Genomic DNA, 26,660 nt, shown 5'->3' with positions numbered 1-26,660 from the left:
CACGCCCCGGGTCGAGGCGCGTGACGTCACAGGGGTCGCGGCGGCGGCTTCCGGTTGGGGCCTAGTCTGCGTCGGTGACATGGCGTTTTCGGGCACAGCAGGGGGACTTTCGGGCTCTGCGACGGGGAGCTGGGGCAGGTGGGCGGTTTCTCGGCTTGGGGTATAGGCGTCCCCTTTACCTGCCTCCATGCGTTCGGCTCCCTTCTCGGCGCCGTCTCCGGCCTTGGGTCCTCCCGCGCCATCCTCAGAGGCGGTCTGCTTCCTCTTCCAGGGTAGCGTGCTCCGTTGACTGGTCTCAGCTTGCTGGGTCATCTCCCGGCTCCACTCCGCCAGTATCTCGCGCTGTACCCGGGCCATCCTCCGTGCGAGGCCCTCCAGGGCAGTCTGCGCACACTCCCGGTCTCGGGGGAGCTGTGCAAGGACCTCCACTAGGCCTAGTGGGGTCGTGGTGTCTAGCAGGCTCCCGACCAACGGGTCGGTGCTGCTCTGCTCTTCTTCCAGCAGGCTCCTGGCCAGCGGGCCGGTGCTGCTCTGCTCTCCTTCCTCGGTCTTTAGCAGACTCCTGGCCAGCGGGCCGGTGCTGTTCTGCTTTCTCTCCATATCCGGGTAAGCTTCTCCGCTACTCCTCGTTAGACTTCTTGCCTCCGGGTGCGCTCGCTCCAGACTGCTCCAGGCGGCACCCATCTTTGCTCTTTTCTCTCGTCTCCTCCCACTTCGAGGGCGGTCCCGAGGCAACCCGGTGACTGTCAGCTCCAGGGGTAGTTCTTTCACGCCGACAGACACCTCCAGCATCACAGTCTCTGTTGGTGGGGGCGGTTTCCACTTTTGGCGCCATTTTCTGTCCTGGCCCACGATGGGAGGCGGCCTCCTGCCCTCCTTTGGCACGCCCATAATGGCGTCCGCTGCTCTTCCAAGGCGGGAAATCTGCGGTTTTGGCGGGAAGCGTCGCCCAGTGGCGGGAAACTCTGCAGATGGCGGGAACAAGTTAGAAATGGCGGACAATCGGCGGGAAACGACTGGTGATGGAGTCCGATGGCGTGGACCCTCCGGAACCGGCGGGAGACTTCTTTCTGAGGTAAACTTGCACTTTTCTTCAGGCACGCAGTACCCGGGTGTTGCGGGCACGTAATCCTGCCGACTACGCCAAAGTTGACGCGCCCCCTGGGACATATTCCTTTTTGAGGGGAATACCCGGCACCGGATCAGATGGGGGGTTGTAGTCTCCGAGCGGCTGTGACCCGGCCCCGTGCCCAGGGCGTCAAGCTCAGTATTATGTGGCAGTCCTACAGATGTTGTTAAGAGTTCTTTTGTGTCGACTACGCCACCCGTTGTGATGCGGTCACTGTGGCCGCCGCTGCAGCAGGGTCCGCTGAGGCTGATGGTGGGTGCGCAGCTTGGTGGGATAACCCCCAACGGGAGGGGTATAGCCTCAGAGGGGACAGGCGCAGAGGATGGGGGTTGTGGTGGTGTAGTGCAGACGGCAGTGAAGACAGAGTCGGGTTGTGCAGTTAAGGGTGTTTACTTACTGCAGATGTTGTACTGGTCACTCCAGCTGCTAGTGACCACCCGAGCCGTGCTGCGTCCACCAGGTCCTGGATCCAGCCAACCCCCAAACAAGTCCGGAGCGTGGCCCTGAGCTCTCCTTCTGTCCCGTTCTCTGGCCGTCCCCACCAGTGATCCACCTAGGTCCAGCTCCCTCGGGCCTTCTGTTGGGACACCCTTGGCCCTGGGTTCCCTGACCCTTCATGTGGTGTGCCTTCGGGGTGGATGTGATGGGTGACCGTGGCAAACGCTGCCCACGGTCTCCGGTCTCTGGCTAGGGTGTGTTTTCTGCCCCCACCAGCTTGGGATCCGGTACCCTGTGCCGACTCCTCACCCGGTGCTTTAACTTGGGTTCTTGGGTCCTCTCTGTTTTCCCCTCTGGGTACTCCTTCTCTGCTCCTCTCTCACTCAGGGTCTCTCTCTTGCTGCAGGCTGACTTCCTCTCTGCTTGCTGTCTGCTCCTCTGCAGCTGTCTTGCTGTCTCCAACTGACTTGTTCTCTGCATCTGACTGACTCTCTGCATCTGACCCTGATCTTAGTTGGTGCCCACCTTATATACACCCTCTATGTGTGAGCTCAGGTGACCAGCACCCAATGAGCTCCTATCTTTACCCAGGCTGCTCCCCCTATCTGCCCCTACACTACTTGGGATGTACCACCCCCCTCCCACTCCAGCCAGGAACAGACTCGGTCGTACCTGCACATTTCTAAGTGGGAGTACCGTCGGCCTGTTCCTCGGAAATGGGATGTATGTAGTGCATGCAGCCTACCGAGCTCAGATCCACACTCCATCCTTACCCGGGAGTGGAATATCACACCTCTGGGTTGAGGTGCAATACTCCTGTAGCAGCCGAATCCTCAGGGTGCTACAGTTCGTTTTTTTCAAATTCGGCACATACATTGCACATTTGGATTCATGATCGGACACTCAAGCGCTTTTACGGAAAATCGTCCCAATTGGGCAAAAGTGTGGGAAATGATCGCTTTTCTACTACTGTATTTTTTAGGACTTTGGCTAGGGTAGTGGTGCTGTATGATGAGCAGGGGGGACATGTTTGATGGGGAAGAGGGTGTGGCTGGGAAATTAACCTTCCAACAGATCATTCGTTTTTGCTATTATTGTGGTCCACACAGAGACAGCCGGCCACAATTCAGCATAGAACTCTGTTGTGCATTGCTGATATTGTGCTCCATGCAGGAGTACACCTTTGAAACTCTATTTTTTTCTGTTACTACTGTGATTCAAACAGCAGGCCACATCTCAGCTTGTAATTTTTTTGCTGAGAGATTCAGCTATATCCAGGGCTCGTAGTAAAAAAAAACACATTTCTTCTGTTACTTCTGTGATACATACAGCAGACCACTTCTCAGCTTGTAATTTTTTGGTGATTAAATTCAGCTGTATCCAGAGGTCGTACACAGTAAAAATCTAATTTCTTCTGTTACTAACGTGATACCTACAGCAGGCCACATCTCAGCTTGTAATTTTTTGGCTATGAAATTCAGCTGTATCCAGAGGTCATCCACAGTAAAAAAAAAATCTGATTTCTTCTGTTCCTACTGTCGTACATACAGCAGGCCACATCTCAGCTTGTAATTTTTTAACGGTGAAATTCCGCTGCATCCAGAGGTCTTCCACAGTAAAAAATCTAATTTCTTCTGTTACTAACGTGATACATACAGCAGGCCATATCTCAGCTTGTAATTTTTTGGCTGTGAAATTCAGCTGTATCCAGAAGTCGTCCACAGTAAAATAATCTAATTTCTTCTGTAACTACCGTGATACATACAGCAGGTCACATTTCCTCTTGTAATTTTTGGGCTGTGAAATTCAGCTGTATCCAGAAGTCGTCCACAGTAAAAAAAAATCGAATTTCTTCTGTTACTACCAAGATACATACAGCAGGCCACATCTCAGCTTTAAATTCTTTGGTGCTGATATTGTTCTCTATACAGGGGTTAACATGATAAAATCTAAATTTGTTGTCTTACTACCGTGATACATAAAGCTGGCCACATGTCAGCTTCTAATTCTTTTGCGCTGAGGTTCTGCTGTATCCAGGGCTTGTCCACAGCAAAAAAATCTATTTTTTTCTGTAACTACCGTGCTGCAGAAACTAGGCCACATTTCAGCTTTTAATTCTTTGGTGCTATTATTCAGCTCCAGCCAGGGGTTGACATTATAAAATCGAAATTTGTTCTGTTATTGCCGTGCTACAGAAACTAGGCCACATCTCAGCTTGTAATTGTTTTGCGCTGAGATTCTGCTGTATTCAGGGCTTCACAGTAAAAAAATCTATTTTTTTCTGTTACTACCGTGGAACAGAAGCTAGGCCACATTTCAGCTTTTAATTATGTTGTGCTAGTATTGTACTACAGCTAGGAGTCCACATTTCATAATCTAAATTGGTTGTGCTAATAGCGTGGTCCTGTAACCATGCCATATTTCTGCATTGGACGGGGCTTAGAGCAGCATTTCTAGCTTGAACTTTGATCAGTAACTGATGGATGAGTGACAGGTGTAGGCCTGGTGCTCTGAGAACTTTGCCAAATTCAGGCAACACACATGGAGGACCAACTTGGAATCCAAACATTTCCAATAATTATGAGCAGATACCACTAAAGTGGAATCAATTTCCATTTATTTATTTTACTCACTTACATAGCGCCAATAATTCCACAACACTTTACAGACATTATCAATTTCCCCATAGTAGAAATAGTATAATGGGGCTCTGACACGCCTTCCACTATACGAAACACACCAGATGGAGACCCAACATTCCAAAAAATTATTGCCATACACCACTAAAGTGGCATCAATTTCACCAGAGTAGAAATAGTATAATGGGGACTGACACACCTTCCACTACAGGCAGCCAACCAGATGGAGACCCAACTTGGAGTCTCCACTAGTGATGAGCGAATGTGCTCGACACTGCATCACGGTGCTCGGCGAGTATTTCTGGGTTGCTCGGGCGGGAACTCAGGTCCCCGCCCTGCATGTTTGGTGCTTTTTAGAGAGCCAATGAACATGCAGGGATTGCCTGCCACGCATTGTAATGCCGTAGCCTTGTTGGTTGTGGCATTACAGTGATTGGCTGGCCTCACAGTATCATCAGGTCTATATAAGACCTGGCTCCGCTATGCTCGTCACAGTCTACCCCTGAAACAAGCAGAGTAGGGAGAGGTGCTGTTGAGTCAGGGAGAGATTTGCTTGTTTCTATTTAGTATAGGTATTCCACAACATATATATATATGGTACAGACCAAAAGTTTGGACACACCTTCTCATTTAAAGATTTTTCTGTATTTTCATGACTATGAAAATTGTACATTCACACTGAAGGCATCAAAACTATGAATTAACACATGTGGAATTATATACTTAACAAAAAAGTGTGAAACAACTGAAAATATGTCTTATATTCTAGGTTCTTCAAAGTAGTCACCTTTTGCTTTCCATTGCACACTCTTGGCATTCTCTTGATGAGCTTCAAGAGGTAGTCACCGGAAATGGTTTTCACTTCACAGGTGTGCCCTGTCAGGTTTAATAAGTGGGATTTCTTGCCTTATAAATGGGGTTGGGACCATTAGTTGTGTTGTGCAGAAGTCTGGTGGAAACACAGCTGATACATAGTAACATAGTTTTTAAGGTTGAAGGAAGACTAAGTCCATCTAGTTCAACCCATAGCCTAACATGTTGATCCAGAGGAAGGCAAAAAAAACCCTTGTGGCAAACACTAAGCTCCACATTGGGGAAAAAAATTCCTTCCCGACTCCATACGAGAATCAGACTAGTTCCCTGGATCAACGCCCTATCAAGGAATCTATTATTTATAACCTGTAATATTATACTTTTCAAGAAAGGCATCCATGCCCTTCTTAAATTTTAACAGTGAATCACTCATTACAACATCATGCGGCAAAGAGTTCCATAGTCTCACTGCTCTTACAGTAAAGAATTCCCGTCTGTGATTATGATTAAACCTTCTTTCCTCCAGACATAGAAGATGCCCCCTTGTCCCCATCTCAGGCCTCAGAGTAAAAAGATCAGTAGAAAGGTCTTTGTACTGTCCCCTCATATACTTGTACATAGTAATAAGATCACCCCTAAGCCTTCGTTTTTCCACAGTAAATAACCTCAAGTGTAATAACCTGTCTTTGTATTGCAGACCCCCCAGTCCTCTAATAACCTTGGTCGCTCTTCTCTGCACCCGCTCTAGTTCAGCTATGTCTTTCTTATACACTGGAGACCAGAACTGTACACCGTATTCTAAGTGTGGTCGCACTAATGACTTGTATAGACGTAAAATTATGTTCTCCTCATGAGCATCTATGCCTCTTTTAATGCATCCCATTATTTTATTTGCCTTTGCAGCAGCTGCCTGACACTGGCCACTAAACGTGAGCTTGTCGTCCACCAATACACCCAGGTCTTTTTCAGTTACAGTTTTGCCCAGTGTTTTACAATTAAGCATATAATTATACATTTTATTTCCTCTGCCCAAGTGCATTACCTTACATTTATCCCCATTAAAGCTCATTTGCCATTTATCAGCCCAAGCTTCTAGTTTTCTTAGATCCTCCTGTAATATAAAATTGTCCTCCTCTGTATTGATTACCCTGCAGAGTTTAGTGTCATCTGCAAATATTGAAATATTACTCGGTATGCCCCCTACAAGGTCATTAATAAATATGTTAAAAAGAAGGGGGCCCAATACTGACCCCTGTGGTACCCCACTGAGACCCAGTCTGAGTGTGTTCCTTTAATAACCACCCTTTGTTTCCTATCACTGAGCCAATTCTTAACCCACATACAGTCATGGCCAAAAGTATTGAGAATGAGACAAATAGTAATTTTTCCAAAGTTTACTGCTTCATTTTTTGTAATGGCAATTTGCATATACTCCTGAATGTCAAAGAGTGATCAGCTTAACAGCAATTACTGTACTTGAAAAGTCAATATTTGCCCAGAAAATGAACTTTAACCCCCAAAACACATTTCAACATCATTGCAGTCCTGCCTTAAAAGGAGCAGCTAACATCGTTTTAGTGATTGATCAATTAACCCAGGTGTGGGTGTTGATGAGGACAGGGCTGGCGATCAATCAGTCATGATTAAGTAAGAATGACATCACTGGACACTTTAAAAGGAGGCTGGTTGTTGGTATCATTGTTTCTCTTCAGTTAACCATGGTTATCTCTAAAGAAACACGTGCAGCCATCATTGCACTGCGCAAAAATGGCCTAACAGGGAAGAGTATCGCAGCTACAAAGATTGCACCTCAGTCAACAATCTATCGCATCATCAAGAACTTCAAGGAGAGAGCTTCCATTGTTGTCAAAAAGGCTCCAGGGCGCCCAAGAAAGACCAGCAAGCGCCAGGGCCGTATCTTAAAACTGTTTCAGCTGCGGGATCGGACTACCAGCAGTGCCGAGCTTGCTCTGGAATGGCAGCAGGCTGGTGTGAGTGCTTCTGCGCGCACTGTGAGGCGGAGACTCTTTGAGCAAGGGCTGGTTTCAAGGAGGGCAGCAAAGAAGCCACTTCTCTCCAGAAAAATCATCAGGGACCGACTGATATTCTGCAAAAGGTACAGGGAGTGGACTGCTGAGGACTGGGGCAAAGTCATTTTCTCTGATGAATCCCCTTTTCGATTGTTTGGGACATCTGGAAAACAGCTTATTCGGAGAAGAAGAGGTGAGCACTACCACCAGTCTTGTCTCATGCCAACTGTAAAGCATCCTGAAACCATTCATGTGTGGGGTGGCTTCTCAGCCAAGGGAATTGGCTCACTCACAGTCTTGCCTAAAAACACAGCCATGAATAAAGAATGGTACCAGAATGTCCTCCAAGAGCAACTTCTCCCAACCGTCCAAGAGCAGTTTGGCGCCCAACAATGCCTTTTCCAGCATGATGGAGCACCTTGCCATAAAGCAAAGGTGATAACTAAATGGCTCATGGAAAAAAACATAGAGATTTTGGGTCCATGGCCTGGAAACTCCCCAGATCTTAATCCCATTGAGAACTTGTGGTCAATCATCAAGAGACGGGTGGACAAACAAAAACCAACAAATTCTGGCAAAATGTAAGCATTGATTATGCAAGAATGGACTGCTATCAGTCAGGATTTGGTCCAAAAGTTGATTGAGAGCATGCCAGGGAGAATTACAGAGGTCTTGAAGAAGAAGGGGCAACACTGCAAATATTGACTTGCTGCATTAACTCATTCTAACTGTCAATATAACCTATTGGTACTCATAATATGATTGCAATTATATTTCTGTATGTGATATAAACATCAGACAAACACTAATAAAAACCAGAGGCCAGCAGATCATGTGAAAATATAATTTTGGTGTCATTCTCAAAACTTTTGGCCATGACTGTACATATATTTTCCCCTATCCCCATTGTTCTCATTTTATGTATCAACCTTTTGTGTGGAACCGTATCAAAAGCTTTTGAAAAGTCCATATACACAACATCCACTGCATTTCCTTGGTCCAGTCCAGAACTTGCCTCCTCATAAAAGCTGATCAGATTAGTTTGACAGGAACGGTCCCTCGTAAACCCATGTTGATATTGGGTCATGAGGTTATTCTTCTTCAGATACTCTATTATAGCATCTCTTAGGAAACCCTCCAGGATTTTACCCACAGTAGAGGTTAAGCTTACCGGCCTATAATTTCCAAGTTCAGCTTTTGTCCCCTTTTTGAATATTGGCACCACATTTGCTATACGCCAGTCCTGTTGTACAGACCCTGTTGTTATGGAATCTTTAAAGATTAAAAATAATGGTCTATCTATGACGTTACTTAATTCCTGCAGTACTCGCGGGTGTATCCCATCCGGGCCCAGGGATTTGTCAACTTTAGTGATTTTTAGACGCCTCCGTACTTCCTGCTGGGTTAAGCAAGTGACATTTAATGGAGAATTTTTGTTATCACTAATCATGTTTTCCGTCATGCGATTTTCTTGTGTAAATATGGTTGAAAAAAAATCATTTAGCATATTGGCTTTTTCCTCATCCTCATCAACCATTTCACCCAAACTATTTTAAGGGGGCCAACACTATCATTTTTTAGTTTTTTACTATTTATGTAGTTAAAGAATATTTTGGGGTTATTTTTATTTTCTCTGGAAATGATTCTCTCTGCCTCAATCTTTGCTGCCTTGATTTGTTTTTTACATAATTTATTTAATTTTCTATATTTATTTAATGCCTCATCACTACCTACATGCTTTAGTTCTCTAAATGCTTTCTTTTTGTCACTTATTGCACCCCTTACAGCTCTATTTAGCCATAGTGGTTTCCTCCTATTTCTAGCATGTTTATTCCCAAAGGATATATATTGTGCACAGGTACTATTCAGGATGTTAATAAATGTCTCCCATTTGCTTTGTGTAGCTTTATGTCTCAGGATATCATCCCAGTTTATTGCACTAAGATCATCTCTCAACCGTTGGAAATTAGCCTTCCTGAAGTTTAGTGTCCTTGTAACCCCTCTACTACACATCTTATTAAAGGTTACATGAAAACGTATTATTTTGTGATCACTAACTGTCAGGTTTAATAAATGTGATTTCTTGACTTATAAATGGGGTTGGGACCATTAGTTGTGTTGTGCATTAGTCTGGTGGAAACACAGCTGATAGTCCTACTGAATAGACTGTTAGAATTTGTATTATGGCAAGAAAAAAGCAGCTAAGTAAAGAAAAACGAGTGGCCATCATTACTTTAAGAAATGAAGGTCAGTCAGTGCGAAAAATTGGGAAAACTTTGAAAGTGTCCCCAAGTGTAGTTGCAAAAACCATCAAGCGCTACAAAGAAACTGGCTCACATGAGGAACGCCCCAGGAAAGGAAGACCAAGAGTCACCTCTGCTTCTGAGGATAAGTTTATCCGAGTCACCAGCCTCAGAAATCGCAGGTTAACAGCAGCTCAGATTAGAGACCAGGTCAGTGCCACACAGAGTTCTAGCAGCAGACACATCTCTTCAACAACTGTTAAGAGGAGACTTTGTGCAGCAGGCCTTCATGGTAAAATAGCTGCTAGGAAACCACTGCTAAGGACAGGCAACAAGCAGAAGAGATTTATTTGGGCTAAAGAACATAAGGAATGGACATTAGACCAGTGGAAATCTGTGCTTTGGTCTGATAAGTCCAAATTTGAGATCTTTGGTTCCAACCACCGTGTCTTTGTGCGACGCAGAAAAGGTGAACGGATGGACTCTACATGCCTGGTTCCCACCGTGAAGCATGGAGGAGGAGGTGTGATGGTGTGGGGGTGCTTTGCTGGTGACACTGTTGGGGATTTATTCAAAATTGAAGGCATACTGAACCAGCATGGCTACCACAGCATCTTGCAGCGGCATGCTATTCCATCTGGTTTGCGTTTAGTTGGACCATCAGTTATTTTTCAACAGGACAGTGACCCCAAACACACCTCCAGGCTGTGTAAGGGCTATTTGAACAAGAAGGAAAATGATGGGGAGCTACGCCAGATGACCTGGCCTCCACAGTCACCAGACCTGAACCCAATCGAGATGGTTTGGGGTGAGCTGGACCGCAGAGTGAAGGCAAAAGGGCCAACAAGTGCTAAGCATCTCTGGGAACTCCTTCAAGATTGTTGGAAGACCATTTCCGGTGACTACCTCTTGGAGTGTGCAAAGCAGTCATCAAAGCAAAAGGTGGCTATTTTGAAAAACCTAGAGTATAAGACATATTTTCAGTTGTTTCACACTTTTTTGTTAAGTATATAATTCCACATGTGTTAATTCACAGTTTTGATGCCTTCAGTGTGAATGTACAATTTTCATAGTCATGAAAATACAGAAAAATCTTTAAATGAGAAGGTGTGTCCAAACTTTTGGTCTGTACTGTATATATATATATATATATATATATATATATATATATATATATATATATATATATCCATCTGATCTTCTGAGAACTAATCCAGCTGCATATATTCAGTGGTGATAGTAGATGTTAGGCAGGCAGGCAGGGTATGTGACAGACTGCAGTGCATATAGCGCAACAGGGTCCATTGAACGTCCCCTCTGCTGCTGCTGTAATAATTACAGATATTTGTAGACATAGCCCCAGATATCCGGGGCCAGGGCAATTTATTTTTTTATCTTAATCCTGGTTATTTGCTTAAAAAGCAATCCAGAGTACACAATTTTTCAGCTCTGTTTGCTTGCTAGCACTGCAGAATACAGCCAGATCTGTTCCATATTTCAGCGATAAAAATCCAGCAATTTGAACTGAACGTGGAAAATATTGGCCTCCTTTTCCATTCTGTTGCAGTGTGTCGGTCAAGCTATTCACACTAGGTCTCTATGAAGAATAGTATTAGTAAATTACAGGGCTGCTATTTAAAACCGTGTAAACATAGGACTAACGCTATGGGTATATTTACGTCTCATAATGCTATGTAGACAGAGGGGTTTTCTATGCCTCCCAACATTATCAGCCTATATTGCTGAATAGAAAAACCCCAAAATATTACCAGTATACTTGAGATTGAATTAAAAATATATTTTTTATTGAGTTGCAATCTTTAAAAATAGACAAAAAACAATAAATTAAGTCAATTGGTGTAAGGTGAAGAATGTGTGAAACGGTCACAGTAGGGCACAATCCATGAAGATGCCACAGGAACCAATAGGTAACTGAATACTAGCGACCAGTGTGCTAGTGTTTCATACATACGCATACATCCTAATGACAACAAGAAATAGAGTGTCCTATAGGGCAAGTGCACACCAAGGGAGTGTATGGTACATATGAAGTCGTAGTACCTAACCATAAAACTCTTAAGCTATGTTGAAGGAATGAAACTTACCCATGGCACAGATGTGTGTCCGACAGAAATCGTTGCCCCGACGCGCGTTTCGCGTAATGGGCTTCCTCGGGGGGCGACGGAAGCCCAGCTTTGACAAAGACCATAGTATCATGCTCGAAACGCGTAGCTGGATTCTATGATGTGATTTATCCATTGAATTTTTATCTCATTACCTGAACTGATCTGAACTATTTTTCTATCAATAAAAAAAATTTGGGGGGGAAATTTTTTCCTGGAAGACAGTTTTTTCTTACATTTATACTGTTTCTACTACGTGAGACCACACGTTACCAGGCTTCCCTGCACCAGGAGCATGTGAGAACCAGGTGAGCTGAATTTATTTTATTTTTTATCTTGCACTCACATTCTACAGTTCCTGCACCTCTTCCTCCTCCTCCTCTTCAGCCTCTATCTCCAAAATGACTTCATCAGTCGCAAGCTGGAAGTACTGCCTCGGCCAAGCGGCAACAGGCTGTGCTGAAGCTAATATGCTTAGGTGACAAACCGCACAATACTGAAGAGTTGTGGATCACTCTGAAAGAGCAGGCCGATTTGTGTCTTACACCGCTGACCTTACAGCCAGGGATGGTCGTGTGTGACAATGGCCGGAACCTGGTGGCGGCTCTGAAGCGAGGTGAGCTCACACACGTACCATGCCTGGCCCATGTGCTTAACCTTGTGGTTCAGCGGTTTCTCAAATCCTACCCAGATCTGTCAAAGTACGCCGCTTTTGTGCACATTTTATAAAGTCTGCTACAGCTTCTGCCGCCCTTGCCGTTCTTAAGCAGTGTTTGCAGCTTCCAGTTCACCGACTGATCTGTGATGTCCCCACGTGTTGGACCTCTACATTGCAGATGTTGGGAAGGATTTGTGAGCAGAAGAGGGCAGTTGTTGACTTCCAGCATCAACAAGGCCGTCAGTATTCAGTTCAGACTCCACACATAAGACCTCAGGAGTGGACATGGATATCAGACATATGTACCATCCTCCAAAACTTCGAGGGCTCCACCAAGATGGTGGGTGGCGATGATGCCATAATTAGCGTCACCATCCCGCTTCTCTGTCTTCTGAAACACTCTCCGCTCACAATTAAAGAGGATGCATTGCAGGCGGAGCACGATGAGATGGAGCAAGGAACCATACAGGGTGATTACACACAGCCCAGCCTCATCTCATCCTAACGGGTATTGTTTGACAAGGAGGAGAAAGAACAGGAGTTAGTTTCCTGCGCTATAGACGGTACTACCTGCACAACTGTCATACCGTCTGTTCAGCGTGGATGGCCTGAGGACAGAGAGGAGGAGGATGAGGAGAGCATGGTCAGTTGTCCTCTTGATGAGGACACAGAAGTCTTGCTTGTTAGCAGTCTGGCACACATGGCTGAGTTTATGTTACGCTGTCTTTCCCGTGACCCTCGCGTTGTCCAAATTTTTGGTGACAGTCATTACTGGTTGGTGACACTTCTAGACCCACGCTACAAGGAGAACTTTCTGTCTCTTATTCCCTTGCAGAACAGGCCTAATAAAATGGTGCAGTACGAGAAGGCCCTTGTTGCGGAATTATATAAAAAATTCCCATCTGAAAACGCTGGCGGCAGGGGTCACACTTCTTTGGACAACCAAAGAGTACAGGCGAGAGAGACGCAAATTCAATTCAGCAGAGGCAAGGCAACACTGCCAAAGTTCTGGGACATTTTTCTCAAACCCTTCCATCGCACAGGCCCTGAGGCGCAGGGTACTCTCCCAAGGAGGGAAAAGTTTTGGAAGATGGTGAGGGAGTACCTTGCCGACCGTACCAACGTCCTCCGTGATTCCTCTGTGCCTTATAATTATTGGGTATCCAAGCTGGACACGTGGCATGAACTAGCTCTCTACGCCTTGGAGGTCCTTGCCCTGCCGCTAGCGTTTTATCAGAGAGGGTTTTTATTGCCGCCGGTGGAATTATAACCGATAGGCGCATCCACCTGTCAACTGAAAATCCTGACAGGCTGACTGGGCCAGACTTCTCAACACCACCGAATGATAGCAGCGTAACATAAACTCAAATACAGTGGTTTTTTTGGGAGGTCTAACTCTATTCCCATGCACCTCTGTCTTCACACCCAGACACGGGTATAGGCTTCCTGATTTTGTTTATTTGCTCTTGTCCTCCTCCTTCTCCTCATCCTCCACATCCTCCTCCATATCACCACCATATCACTATATCTACATCTCTTGAAAGGGACATTGGAGTTCCTCCAAATTTTTGGCAGCCGTTGCATTCACTCTATAGGCAAACAGTATGGGACACCCACTCCTTTCTAATGGGAACATGTCGTGCTCGTTATTATAGCCCAGCTTTATGTGTCTTTAAATTGTTAGTAGGGTTTTTCTTAAATTTTGGCAGCCGTTGGACTGACTGCATATTCTATAACTGTATAGCAGACCCTCTCCTTTCTAATAGGAACATGTCGTTACTGTGATACAGCTCTATGTGTGTTTAAATTGTTAGTGGGGTTTTTCCTAAATTTTTGCAGCTGTTCGACTAACTACATACCCTATAACTGTATAGCAGACCTTCCCCTTTCTAAAGGGAACATGTCATTACTGTGGCCCAGCTCTATGTGTGTTTAAATTGTTAGTGGACTGTTTCCTAAATTTTGGCAGCCGTTGGACTCACTGCATATCCTATAACTGTATAGCAGACCCTCTCCTTTCTAATAGGAACATGTCGTTACTGTGATACAGCTCTATGTGTGTTTAAATTGTTAGTGGTTTTTTCCTAAATTTTGTAAGCCTTTGGACTCGCTGCATACCCTATAACGCTATAGCAGACCCTCTCCTTTCTAATGGGAATATGTCGTTACTGTGGCCCAGCTCTATGTGTATTTAAATTGTTAGTGGTTTTTTTCCTAAATTTAGGCAGCCGTTGGACTCCCTCCTTCATAAAATCCCTCCTTCATAAATGAAACAGGATGTGTCTGATGATGTGTCACACACCACATAGCCAGATAAGGTTGTAAAATGTTAAAATATCTCCCGGTGAATGCATTTGTCACGGTTGAAAGCAATGCAAAAGTGCAAAAACGCATCAAAAACGCTACGTGTGAACATAGCCCAAGGTGTGGAGGAGCATATTTGTTTTTGGTTATTTATTTTGCCTTATATACAAGTCATTACCCTGGAAAGGATGTTCCTTAACATATTTCCCAGGAAAATCCATTTTGGTTTAATTTTTGTATGTTTTATTGTGAGTCCTTAAAAGTGGTGTAATACACTGCTCAAAAAAATAAAGGGAACACTTAAACAACAGAATATAACTCCAAGTAAATCAAACTTCTGTGAAATCAAACTGTCCACTTAGGAAGCAACACTGATTGACAATTAATTTCACATGCTGTTGTGCAAATGGAATACAATAGATGGAAATTATTGGCAATTATCAAGACACACTCAATAAAGGAGTTGTTCTGCAGGTGTGGACCACGGACCACATCTCAGTACCAATGCTTTCTGGATGATGTTTTGGTCACTTTTGAATGTTGGTTGTGCTTTCACACTCGTGGTAGCATGAGACAACTCCACAACCGACAGAAATTGCTCAGGTAGTGCAGATCATCCAGGATGGCATATCAATGTGAGCTGTGGCAAGAAGGTTTGCTGTGTCTGTCAGCGTAGTGTCCAGATTCTGGAGGCGCTACCAGGAAACAGGCCAGTACACCAGGAGACGTGCAGGGGGCCGTAGGAGTTCAACAACACAGCAGCAGGACCGCTACCTCCGCCTTTGTGCAAGGAGGAACAGGAGGAGCACTGCCAGAGCCCTGCAAAATGACCTCCAGCAGGCCACAAATGTGCATGTGTCTGCACATACAGTTAGAAACCGATTCCATGAGGGTGGTGTGAGAGCCCGACGTCCACAGATGGGGGTTGTGCTCACAGCCCAACACCGTGCAGGACGCTTGGCGTTTGCCACAGAACACCAGGATTGGCAAAGTCGCCACTGGCGCCCTGTGCTCTTCACAGATGAAAGCAGGTTTACACTGAGCACATGTGACAGACGTGACAGTATGGAGACGCCGTGGAGAGCGATCTGCTGCCTGCAACATCCTTCAGCATGACCGGTTTGGCAGTGGGTCAGTAATGTTGTGGGGTGGCATTTCTTTGGAGGGCCGCACAGCCCTCCATGTGTTCGTCAGAGGTAGCCTGACTGCCACTAGGTACCGAGATGAGATCCTCAGACCCCTTGTGAGACCATATGCTGGTGCGGTTGGCCCTGGGTTCCTCCTAATGCAGGACAATGGCAGACCTCATGTGGCTGGAGTGTGTCAGAAGTTCCTGCAAGATGAAGGCATTGAAGCTATGGATTGGCACGCCCGTTCCCCAGACCTGAATCCGATTGAGCACATCTGGGACATCATGTCTCGCTCCATCCACCAACGTCACATTGCACCACAGACTGCCCAGGAGTTGGCGGATGCTTTAGTTCAGGTCTGGGAGGAGATCCCACAGGAGACCATCCGCAACCTCATCAGGAGCATGCCCAGGCGTTGTCGGGAGGTCATACAGGCACGTGGAGGCCACACACAATACTGAGCCTCATTTTGACTTGTTTTAAGGACATTACATCAAAGTTGGATTAGCCTGTAGTGTGTTTTTCCACTTTAATTTGGGGGGTGACTCCAAATCCAGGCCTCCATTGGTTAATAAATTTGATTTCCATTGATGACTTTTGTGTGATTTTGTTGTCAGCACATTCAACTTTGTACAGAACAAAGTATTCAATGAGAATATTTCATTCATTCAGATCTAGGATGTGTTATTTGAGTGTTCCCTTTATTTTTTTGAGCAGTATACCTCTGACAACATTGTTGACAGCAGTGACCTGGGAGTCAGAAATGCTTCCAGGGGTCTTCCCCATGCTGTTCCCATGTCATTTGAGCACTGTTCCCATCGATTTGGACAATTTTTAGGCCCTCTGCAGACCGCTGGGGGAGCCACCGGAAAAATGCTCGAGTTTCCCATAGACTTACATTGGGCTCGTTACTCGGACCGAGCACTCGAGCATTCTTATTTGCTCGATCCGAGCAACGAATACCCAAGCATTTTAGTGCTCGCTCATCACTAGTCAATACAGTAAAAAAAATGACGAAGCTGCAAAGGACAAGTACAAAAATTGAAAAGATCATTCTCAAAGTGAAGATCTGTGTTGCACTGCTATAGAAACCATATGCAATTTCTTCCTTTGAAAAATGTAATTTAAGAACTTAATTTTTGATATAATTTGTTATTTTGTACTTTCCTTACATCCTAAGGCCTTTTACCTGTTTTTGGCCACTATTGTTTGTGGTTTTATTAATACCATTCATAATCCAATGTCATGTAATAATGGCTCTCATGTCTGCAGAGATCTGACTCAGACGGATTTGGAGCTGAACGCAGAGTATACAGACATACATCAAAAGGCCAATAACAATAAGCAATGTTCACAACTTAATGTTTCTGCGGTGGGCAACTACCAGACATTATCTGATTACTTTTAAATGATTCCAACTTGAAATGTGTTGAAAAAAAAAAACATTTTGTAAAAGATTTTCTCAGCAGAAGATAATTTAACTTACTGGCTTTAATTTTGTGACAGTCTGGACTCATTCCTTAATTAAAACAGGAGGGCCGAGTTTTTAGATGGGAACAACGGCTGCCACTGAGAAACTCATCAACTACTGCTTAAAAAAAAGGAATACAGGGTGGCTTACAGCACTTACTGATATTTATTTGTCCGTGTATGTGTATTACTTATCTGATAAAATCGTTTTCTTCCAGATGGTTTAACTGTCTGTTTTTTGTACCTTCTGCCCTTGCTGTAATAGAAATCAGCTCTTCTTAAACTGACTTCCTGATAAGCCTGTGGTAGAGTGTGTTTATACACAGCATTCAATCAGAAAAGATATAGCCCCAGGAGGGAGAGAGAAGCCTGTTATTCATCTGTTCCGACACAAGCGCCTGACCTCACTACCTTCTCTTATGGCTGCCTACCTTTGCATTAGTCCACAATGTATTTCTCAGGTTACCCAGTGAACTCCTCTGACATCATCACCCTTGAACCTTTAAGGCCGGCACTGCAGAGCTAAGGTGCTTGGGTTTAGGTAGCAGTATCCACACTTGGCTCAAACTTGGCAGGAATTTGCTGAAACTTATCTTGGCTCAACTCTAGCCATGTGTCTGTCATCTAATCAGCTTCTTTTGACTTCCTTGCTACAAGCAGAGTTATTTCTAAGCTCAGTCCAGTTTACTTGGTGTCGTCCACCCCAAACTCTCAGCAAGTTACCAACTTCTCGCAACTGTTCTTGTGTCTGTTCACACCTGGCCTTTGCAATCAAGGCAGCATCTTTTAAAGTGAATCTCCAGTTTGCCTATACTACACTGTTATACTGTGTAAAATATTTCCTCCCTATAAGTATTAGTTTGCATAGATTGCTTCTACTACAAGGTGGCACTACATGTCAAGTCCCTTTCCTCTTTGAAGAGGCAATTTGCATACTAACCAAGATAAGAAGAGGCTGCATTTACTTCTCTGTTATTCCACTGATTATCCATTTTCCTGCTGGAAGATAGCAGACTAAATTTCCTTCTGTGTCATACCTGTGATTAACCATTTCCCTGCTGGAAGATCCAACCTGCATTTATTTCTGTTATACCTGCGAACAATTATTGCCAGGGTTAACTGCAACCCTGTTGGAAGATACCAGTTTCCTATTAAATCACTCTTCTGTATACCTGTCTCTGCTTCATCTGTGCTACCTGCTTCGCTTGTTTGTTTGATGTCTTGCTTATGCAACTGTCCTGGCCCTCACTGATCATCGTGCCATCTGTCAAGACTCACTCCATTGCACCATCATATCTGGTCCATTTTGCTCACCTAGACCAAGATGAGCCAATAACACAGCATTCTGAACCAATGATGAGACAGGAGTTGTGTCTCAGGCTAGCACAGGCTTCCTGTAGATACTGTCACTAAGCTGAATTTACTGATCGCGGCTCTTTCCTAATGAAGCTGAGCTAAAAAGCACTGAGGAAAAATATCACATGTATTAATTCTTAATCTTATGAATGGATATCAACTTCAAAAATGCCCTCCAGTAAATACACAAGTTAGTACATTCAAAGAGGTTGTCTGGGGTAATTATATGTGATCGTTTGGGTGTAAACAGGTGACTGGATGCAACACGCAGACAAGGACAAGGCAGACATAACCAACTTAACTATTTACTCTCCGGGGCGAATACAGGAAGGGGGTGGTTGGAGCAAAGAATAATTAGTGAATAACAGGGTATTTGCAGAGTACAACATTCAATATACAGTACAGACCAAAAGTTTGGACACACCTTCTCATTTAAAGATTTTTCTGTATTTTCATGACTATGAAAATTGTACATTTATACTGAAGGCATCAAAACTATGAATTAACACATGTAGAATTATATACTTAACAACAAAGTGTGAAACAACTGAAAATATGTCTTATATTCTAGGTTCTTCAAAGTAGCCACCTTTTGCTTTGATGACTGCTTTGCACACTCTTGGCATTCTCTTGATGAGCTTCAAGAGGTAGCCACCGGAAATGGTCTTCCAACAATCTTGAAGGAGTTCCCAGAGATGCTTAGCACTTGTTGGCCCTTTTGCCTTCACTCTGCGGTCCAGCTCACCCCAAACCATCTCGATTGGGTTCAGGTCTGGTGACTGTGGAGGCCAGTTCATCTGGCGTAGCACCCCATCACTCTCCCTCTTGGTCAAATAGCCCCTACACTGGAGGTGTGTTGGGGGTCATTGTCCTGTTGAAAAATAAATGATGGTCCACCTAAACGCAAACTGGATGGAATAGCATGCCGCTGCAAGATGCTGTGGTAGCCATGCTGGTTCAGTATGCCTTCAATTTTGAATAAATCTCTAACAGTGTCACCAGCAAAGCACCCCCACACCATCACACCTCCGCCTCCATGCTTCACGGTGGGAACCAGGCATGTAGAGTCCATCCGTTCACCTTTTCTGCGTCGCACAAAGACATGGTGGTTGGAACCAAAGATCTCAAATTTGGACTCATCAGACCAAAGCACAGATTTCCACTGGTCTAATGTCCATTCCTTGTGTTCTTTAGCCCAAACAAGTCTCTTCTGCTTGTTGCCTGTCCTTAGCAGTGGTTTCCTAGCAGCTACTTTACCATGAAGGCCTGCTGCACAAAGTCTCCTCTTAACAGTTATTATGAGATTTGTCTGCTGCTAGAACTTTGTGTGGCATTGACCAGGTCTCTAATCTGAGCTGTTGTTAACCTGCGATTTCTGAGGCTGGTGACTCGGATAAATTTATCCTCAGAAGCAGAGGTGACTCTTGGTCTTCCTTTCCTGGGGCGGTCCTCATGTAAGCCAGTTTCTTTGTAGCGCTTGATGGTTTTTGCAACTGCACTTGGGGACACTTTCAAAGTTTTCCCAATTTTTCGGACTGACTGACCTTCATTTCTTAAAGTAATGATGGCCACTCGTTTTTCTTTACTTAGCTGCTTTTTTCTTGCCATAATACAAATTCTAACAGTCTATTCAGTAGGACTATCAGCTGTGTATCCACCAGACTTCTGCACAACACAACTGATGGTGCCAACCCCATTTATAAGGCAAGAAATCCCACTTATTAAACCTGACAGGGCACACCTGTGAAGTGAAAACCATTTCCGGTGACTACCTCTTGAAGCTCATGAAGAGAATGCCAAGAGTGTGCAAAGCAGTCATCAAAGCAAAAGGTGGATACTTTGAAGAACCTAGAATATAAGACATATTTTCTGTTGTTTCACACTTTTTTGTTAAGTATATAATTCCACATGTGTTAATTCATAGTTTTGATGCCTTCAGTGTGAATGTACAATTTTCATAGTCATGAAAATACAGAAAAATCTTTAAATGAGAATGTGTGTCCAAACTTTTGGTCTGCACTGTACATTAATAGCAAGGTTATTATCAACACACTGTAACTCCTGCATGGCAACTTTACTACATTATATATATATCTGGTTTCTAATGAGAACAATATTTATAGTAACAAGGGTGTCGCTATAATTAACCCCTTTATCTTCCGGGCCCTAATGGGGGTCTCGGGTTCTTACCTCTAGTCCTTTTGACAATCAATGCACTCTGAGTCTCTTGCACTCTGGTAGGTCCCCACCCGTCTGCTGCACCACCTTAGACTGTTACATGTACCTTACGTCAGTGTTGGAAGTAATGGACCAGTTCACTCGCGCCTCCTAGTCACTGCCACAGACAATCCTGTCCGGATTAGGGTCCTCGCCAGATCTTCGAGGCTTGACCTGCGACAGGCATCTGTAGGATCCAGACGGATGAGGGCTGGGCCTTGCCTGACGTAGTCTGGTCTGTGGATCTTGACTGGCGCAGGGCTGGGCCTCAGGTCTTGACTGGTGTGATCTGGTCCACGGATTTTACCTGGCGCAGCCTGTATCTCAAGTGCGCCCTGGTATCTTGGCTCTGACTTCTCCCAAAGCACACGTCCTGTTGCTCTCTTTCGCCTTGTCACTCTGGTTTTTTATATCTTGGAACGGCATCATGAATGTCACCTGACCTGGTGCTCCATCTAGACTTGTCCTCCTCAATACACTCCCACCTCTTATTGGTTCCACAGGGTCCTGATCGGATAGTAGGTGGCAGTCTCCAGTCACAAATGCCGCTCAGCTCCGAGGAATTTCATCTTTCGTGGCACACCCTCTTACACGGGTCTAAGAACGAGCACCCCCACCGATTAGTTGTCAGCTCTGTTTGCTGCTGTATATAAACAGTGAATAACTCCATTCTGTTGCCGAGAACTACAGATCAGCTGTAGTTCAAGAGTTCTTGAGGCTGCTACATCTGATGTGACTAGTGGTGTTTTTTTTACTGCTTTTAAAAAACAGCAGCTCATTCAAGCTATACATGAATATTAATTGGGAAATCAGAATTGATTATTGTCAGCTGACTGATTTCTGCCCATAACAATATAATAAGGCGCTCTTTTAAAGGAATTTCTACATAGGCCAATGCAAACAATATGGGAATGAATGTTGTTATATTTATTGTCTGTACAAAGAAAGTCCGCACCGGTGCAACTGGTGAACAAATCCCCTGGACCGCAATCCAAATGAGAGACAAAAGGAATCCACAGCTTCCAACACGACCAGGTGCTTACCAACAATAGACCAAATGTCCAGAGCACTGAAAAAAGAAAAAAAGGTAGCACTCACCGGTCTTCTTGTTAAAAAGCCATCAATTTATTGATCCATTGAAAATGGTACAGGGGTGAGAATGGAAGGAAACCTCCGGACGACGGCCGTTTCGCGCCTTCTTGCGCTTCAACGGGTCCGTTGAAGCGCAAGAAGGTGCGAAACGGCCGTCATCCCAAGGTTTCCTTCCATTCTCCCCCTGTACCATTTTTAATGGATCAATAAATTTATGTTGTTATATTTATTCTTCCTCATAAAATTTGTGTTTTGTTGGACGGCATATCCCCTGTTTACAAAGTAGAAGCATGCTTCTGACAGTGATTACTTTTTAGGTTGCATGTACATATCGACTGACCGCTGCCATGTCTACATGGGCCAATGAGACTGTCGACACTGACATTGCACAAGGTGACATTTTCCACAGAGGATATATGATGGAATATTTTGCATCATCCTAGGATTTTTGCGTTCTTCATGTCTCTCTCATACACCTTTGCTATTTTTCAGAACCACTATATTTTGGCAGGGAACTAGGGAAACTGTAAGATGCTGGAAGATTTAATTCCCTTGCCTGGAAGTGAGGAGCTCCATGGCAGGCCTGATCAATGCTGCTGTGAGTCAGCAAATTTATAGAAATGATTTATTATGTAGATCATCATTACTTAGCCTTTGGTAGTGCAGGAACTATAGTATTGTGACTGGAAGTATGGCCATGACTAGCGATGTATTTACAGCTTGGGCTGCGTCAGGCCAATGCTAATAAATTCTATTTCAAGACACATTTTTGACCAATGTAATAAAAACTTCCAAGCGTACAAAAGTGACATATGTTTTACGGACAGTCTGGATGGCCTGTCATGAGCATGATTAGTTTTAGAACAAAATGATGAGAAACTGACCTATATTTTAGTAATAAAACAAAAAAATCACTTACCATCTTAAAAAAAAATTGAATACTTAAGTCCCTGAGCGTGAAGTTTATAGAAATATTAATCATATCATTCTATCTATCTTACAACATATGAGCCGGACGAACATTTATTTGTGTGTACTCTGTGCGGTACATTCAGTTAGTGTCCCTGTATTGGATGTACAGTGTAGAAATCACAGTACCAGAGACATATGCAATGCTGCCACTAGGGCTACACAAATTAAATACCGCTAGATAACGCTCGAATAATTCTGTGACATCACAAGTTTGTTTCAGACTGGTTACATTCTGTAACCTAGCAAATCTACCATTAACAAAGTACTTTATAGTAAAAGTGCTTGTGTCAATGGCTATACATAGTATATGTATCACTAAATTGATAGTTAGAAATCCAGCAGCTCATATAGCATTCATATAGCCAATGAAATGCACATTAAAGGGAATTTGTCATCAGAAAATGGCCTATTGATTAAATCAGGTCTTGCATTTTTCGCACTGCTCACAGAGGCTATTTTAGACTCAAACTTACTGTTCTTTATAGAAGACTTTTCAGAAGTCTCATTATCATCAGAGGAACGATTACAAAGACAGGTAATAAGTCTATACACAGCTGATAACACAGAATCCAGCAATCACAATAGGTAATGTCACAGCTCTACCTACTCCCCCTTCCTTCATAATGAACTTTTCACACACTAGTTAGACGCTTCGATAGAAAAGTCAAGGTCTGAGTCAATCTGTTGCTGCTAATGTACATGGGGATTTTCTGAAAGAAGAGACTGTACGAGTTTAGAATGGCCCAAGTGGCCAGTGTGAAAATGCAAGATTTCTATTTTTTTTTTTAATACAGAAGTTAAAAAATTAATAAAAAAATGATTTCTCACACTGGTGACTGAGGCTCATACTTCCTGTTCTTTACAGAAGACTTTTCAGATGTCTCATTATTATCACAGGCACGATTACAAAAACAAGTAAAAAAAATAGTGTAAAAAAAAAAATGTGTCAAATATTTTCAAAAATACATTTAACATAAAAACCAGATGACACATTGCCTTTAAACCAGGTTGAAAAATCTCTCATCCTGTATATTCCACCTTAACCTGTTTTTTGCAGTTACATATGCTGAACTAATTACCCGATGTTTGAAAACATTCATCCTTTCTGTTAATTAATTCATGACAGCCGTAGAAAATGAAGTGGGAAAATCAAGAGCAGCCATGTTGTACTGAGAGAAACATACCATGTCGGATTATCTGCAAGTAGGTAACAAGTAGGTAGCATTTATGTTATAGAGCAGGAGGAGCTGAGCAGATCTGTGCATATTTATGGGGCAATTTTATTATACAAATTACTTTTCACACTTAAACCTTGGTTCATCTTGGTAAGAGTACAATGGGAGAGTTTAATAAATGATTGACAGCCAGGGGCATAGCAATTGAAGTCTTGGAGAGTGCGACTGTGCCCTCCTGGGAGGGGGGACCATCGACGCCAGAACCTATTTCAGCTGTATATGTGTCCGAGGATGCAGATTCAGCTGAAGTGTATTGTGGCACAGAGACCAGCTAGCTCACTGCACTGCAGTATACGCCGCCGGCCAATCAGAGGCCAGCAGCTGACGTCGAGCGGCGCATAGCAGTCACGTCATGTGCCGCCCATGGCTGGCATGCCAAAGTCAGCTGCAGGCTATATAAGAGGACACCGCATGTCAGCAGAGCAGAGGAACGTAAGAAGAATTGTTTATTTCTTTATGTGTTAGAAAAGAATGGACAGTATACCAGAAAGGGTACCACAATTGGGGACATTATACAAGGAAGGGGCCCAGAATTGGGGTATTGTATCAGTATGGGGCCCAGGATGGGGGTCATTATCCTAGTATGGGGCCAAAGATGGGGGTCATTATACCAGGAAGGGCCCAGAATGGGGGACATTATACCAGGAAGGGGCCCAGGATGGGGAACATTGTTACAGGAAGGGGCCAGGATGGGGAACATTATTACAGTAAGGGGCCCAGAGTGGGGGACATTATACCAGGAAAGGTGACATTATACCAGTAAGGGGCCCAGGATGAGAGATATTATAACAGGAAGAGACCAAGGACAGGGGACATTATTACAGGATAGGGTCCAGGGCAGTGGACATTATTTCAGAGAGGGGCCAGAACGGGGACATTATTACAGAAAGGGCCAGGACAGGAGACAATATTACAGGAAGGGGCCAGGACAGGAGACATTATTACAGCAAGGGGACAGGATGGGTGACATTATTACAGACAAGGGCCAAGATGGGGACATTATTACAGGATAGACCACAGCAGGGAACATTAATAGACCACAGCAGGGAACATTATTACAGAAAGGGCACCAGGATGGGGGACATTATTACAGAAAGGGTGCCAGGACAGGAGACAATATTACAGGAAGGAGGGGGCAGGACAGGAGACATTATTACAGCAAGGGGACAGGATGGGTGACATTATTACAGACAAGGGCCAAGATGGGGGACATTATTACTGGAAGGTGCCAGGATGGGGACATTATTACATGGTGGGTGAACATGTAAGTCTTTATAGGATCTAGAAAGCTACAAAGTCCATACATCTGACCAACATGAAGGTGGGGGCCCGGATGCAAATTTTGCATCGGTGCCCATTGTACTCTAGTTATGCCGCTGTTGACAGCCTTCTGTCTATGAGTGTGCATACAAAATTACTGTCAGTCACTGAATAGAACCACCCACTGGACTCCTGAGTACAGAATAAAATTAGGTTTAGTATAAAAAAATTACAATCTTTAATGAAAGAGTAGCATGATGGCTTAGTGGTTAGCACTTGTAACTCTGGAAGGAGTTGTATGTGGTATGTTCTCCCCGTGAATACGTGGGTTTCCTCCTGATACTCCAGTTTCCTCCCACACTCCAAAGACATACTGGTTAGTAATTTAGATTGTGAGCCCCAATGGGGACAGTGATTATGATGTCTGTAAAGTGTTGTACAATTAATGGCACTATACAGTATAAGTGAGTAAAATAAATACATGAAAGTTTTCTTTTAAAATGTATACCCATGTGCTCAGCTTCTTCTGGTCTATAACATGTTGCTTATGAATTGGACTATATTTTCATTATGATCGGGTACCTTTAAAGCCATTAACAGATTTTTACTGACAATGTGTTTAAACCCATTACAATAAGAATTGTATGGAAAGGTGGCGACAAAGATAAATGGAGAGTCAGGTAAAATAGCAGTCATCCTAACATGTTTTTGACCATTTTAGGAATATTTCACCCTTTCCACAGACAGGTCAGACATTCAGTCATGTCTATTTATTTAAGCCAATAGGATATGTCTTTAAGGGGATGTCCAGTGGATAAACATTATTTTTTAAAGGGCTTTGACTAATTTTAAAAAAAATACTTGCTATCACCGATTCCCCTCTTTCTGTGGCTTACCCGATTCCTGACGGTCTCTGCTTTCTAATCACATTTCAACATACCAACATACCTTAATTGGAAGAAAATGCCAGCTCAGCCAATCAGTGGCTGCACCAGTAATTGGCTGAACAGGTATTTCATGCCATTTCCAGTTTGTGAAGAAGAGACACCTAAAAATGAGTATGCTTGTGAGATGTAGATTAAATGTAATAGATTTCCATTAAATGGGAAAAAGATATAAGTGAACCTGCTCAGCAGTCAACTTAAAAACACAGAAAGTGAATAGCCTCCTAGCTAGGCTTTCATCACTCCGGGTAAAGGCCATATAATCCGATAGGATATACACATTTTTTCTATTTGTGAAATATTATAAAAAAAACGATAAACCAACAGCAAGTGAAATGTTTTAAAGGGAATCTGTCAGCAGGTTTTTGCTGTGTAATCTGAGGGCAGCATGAGGTAGAGACACTGATTTCAGCGGTGTCACTTATTAGGCTGTGTGCTGTTGTGTCACTGATGAGCAGCTCACTGTCAATAAACAATGTACCTACAGAACCTGTGGGCGGGGGCAGCTTTCTCAGCTCTGCTTCATGCTACATTTAAAAACTCTGAAAGAAGGACTAACAGAGAGTATAGTATCTCCGTTTAAATGAGGCACAAATCAATTAATAAA

The sequence above is a fragment of the Phyllobates terribilis genome, unplaced genomic scaffold (genome assembly GCF_046119375.1).
Source record: "Phyllobates terribilis strain yellow unplaced genomic scaffold, ASM4611937v1 Scaffold_2__4_contigs__length_985480577, whole genome shotgun sequence".
NCBI lineage: Eukaryota > Metazoa > Chordata > Amphibia > Anura > Dendrobatidae > Phyllobates > Phyllobates terribilis.
This window is presented reverse-complemented; position numbering follows the sequence as displayed.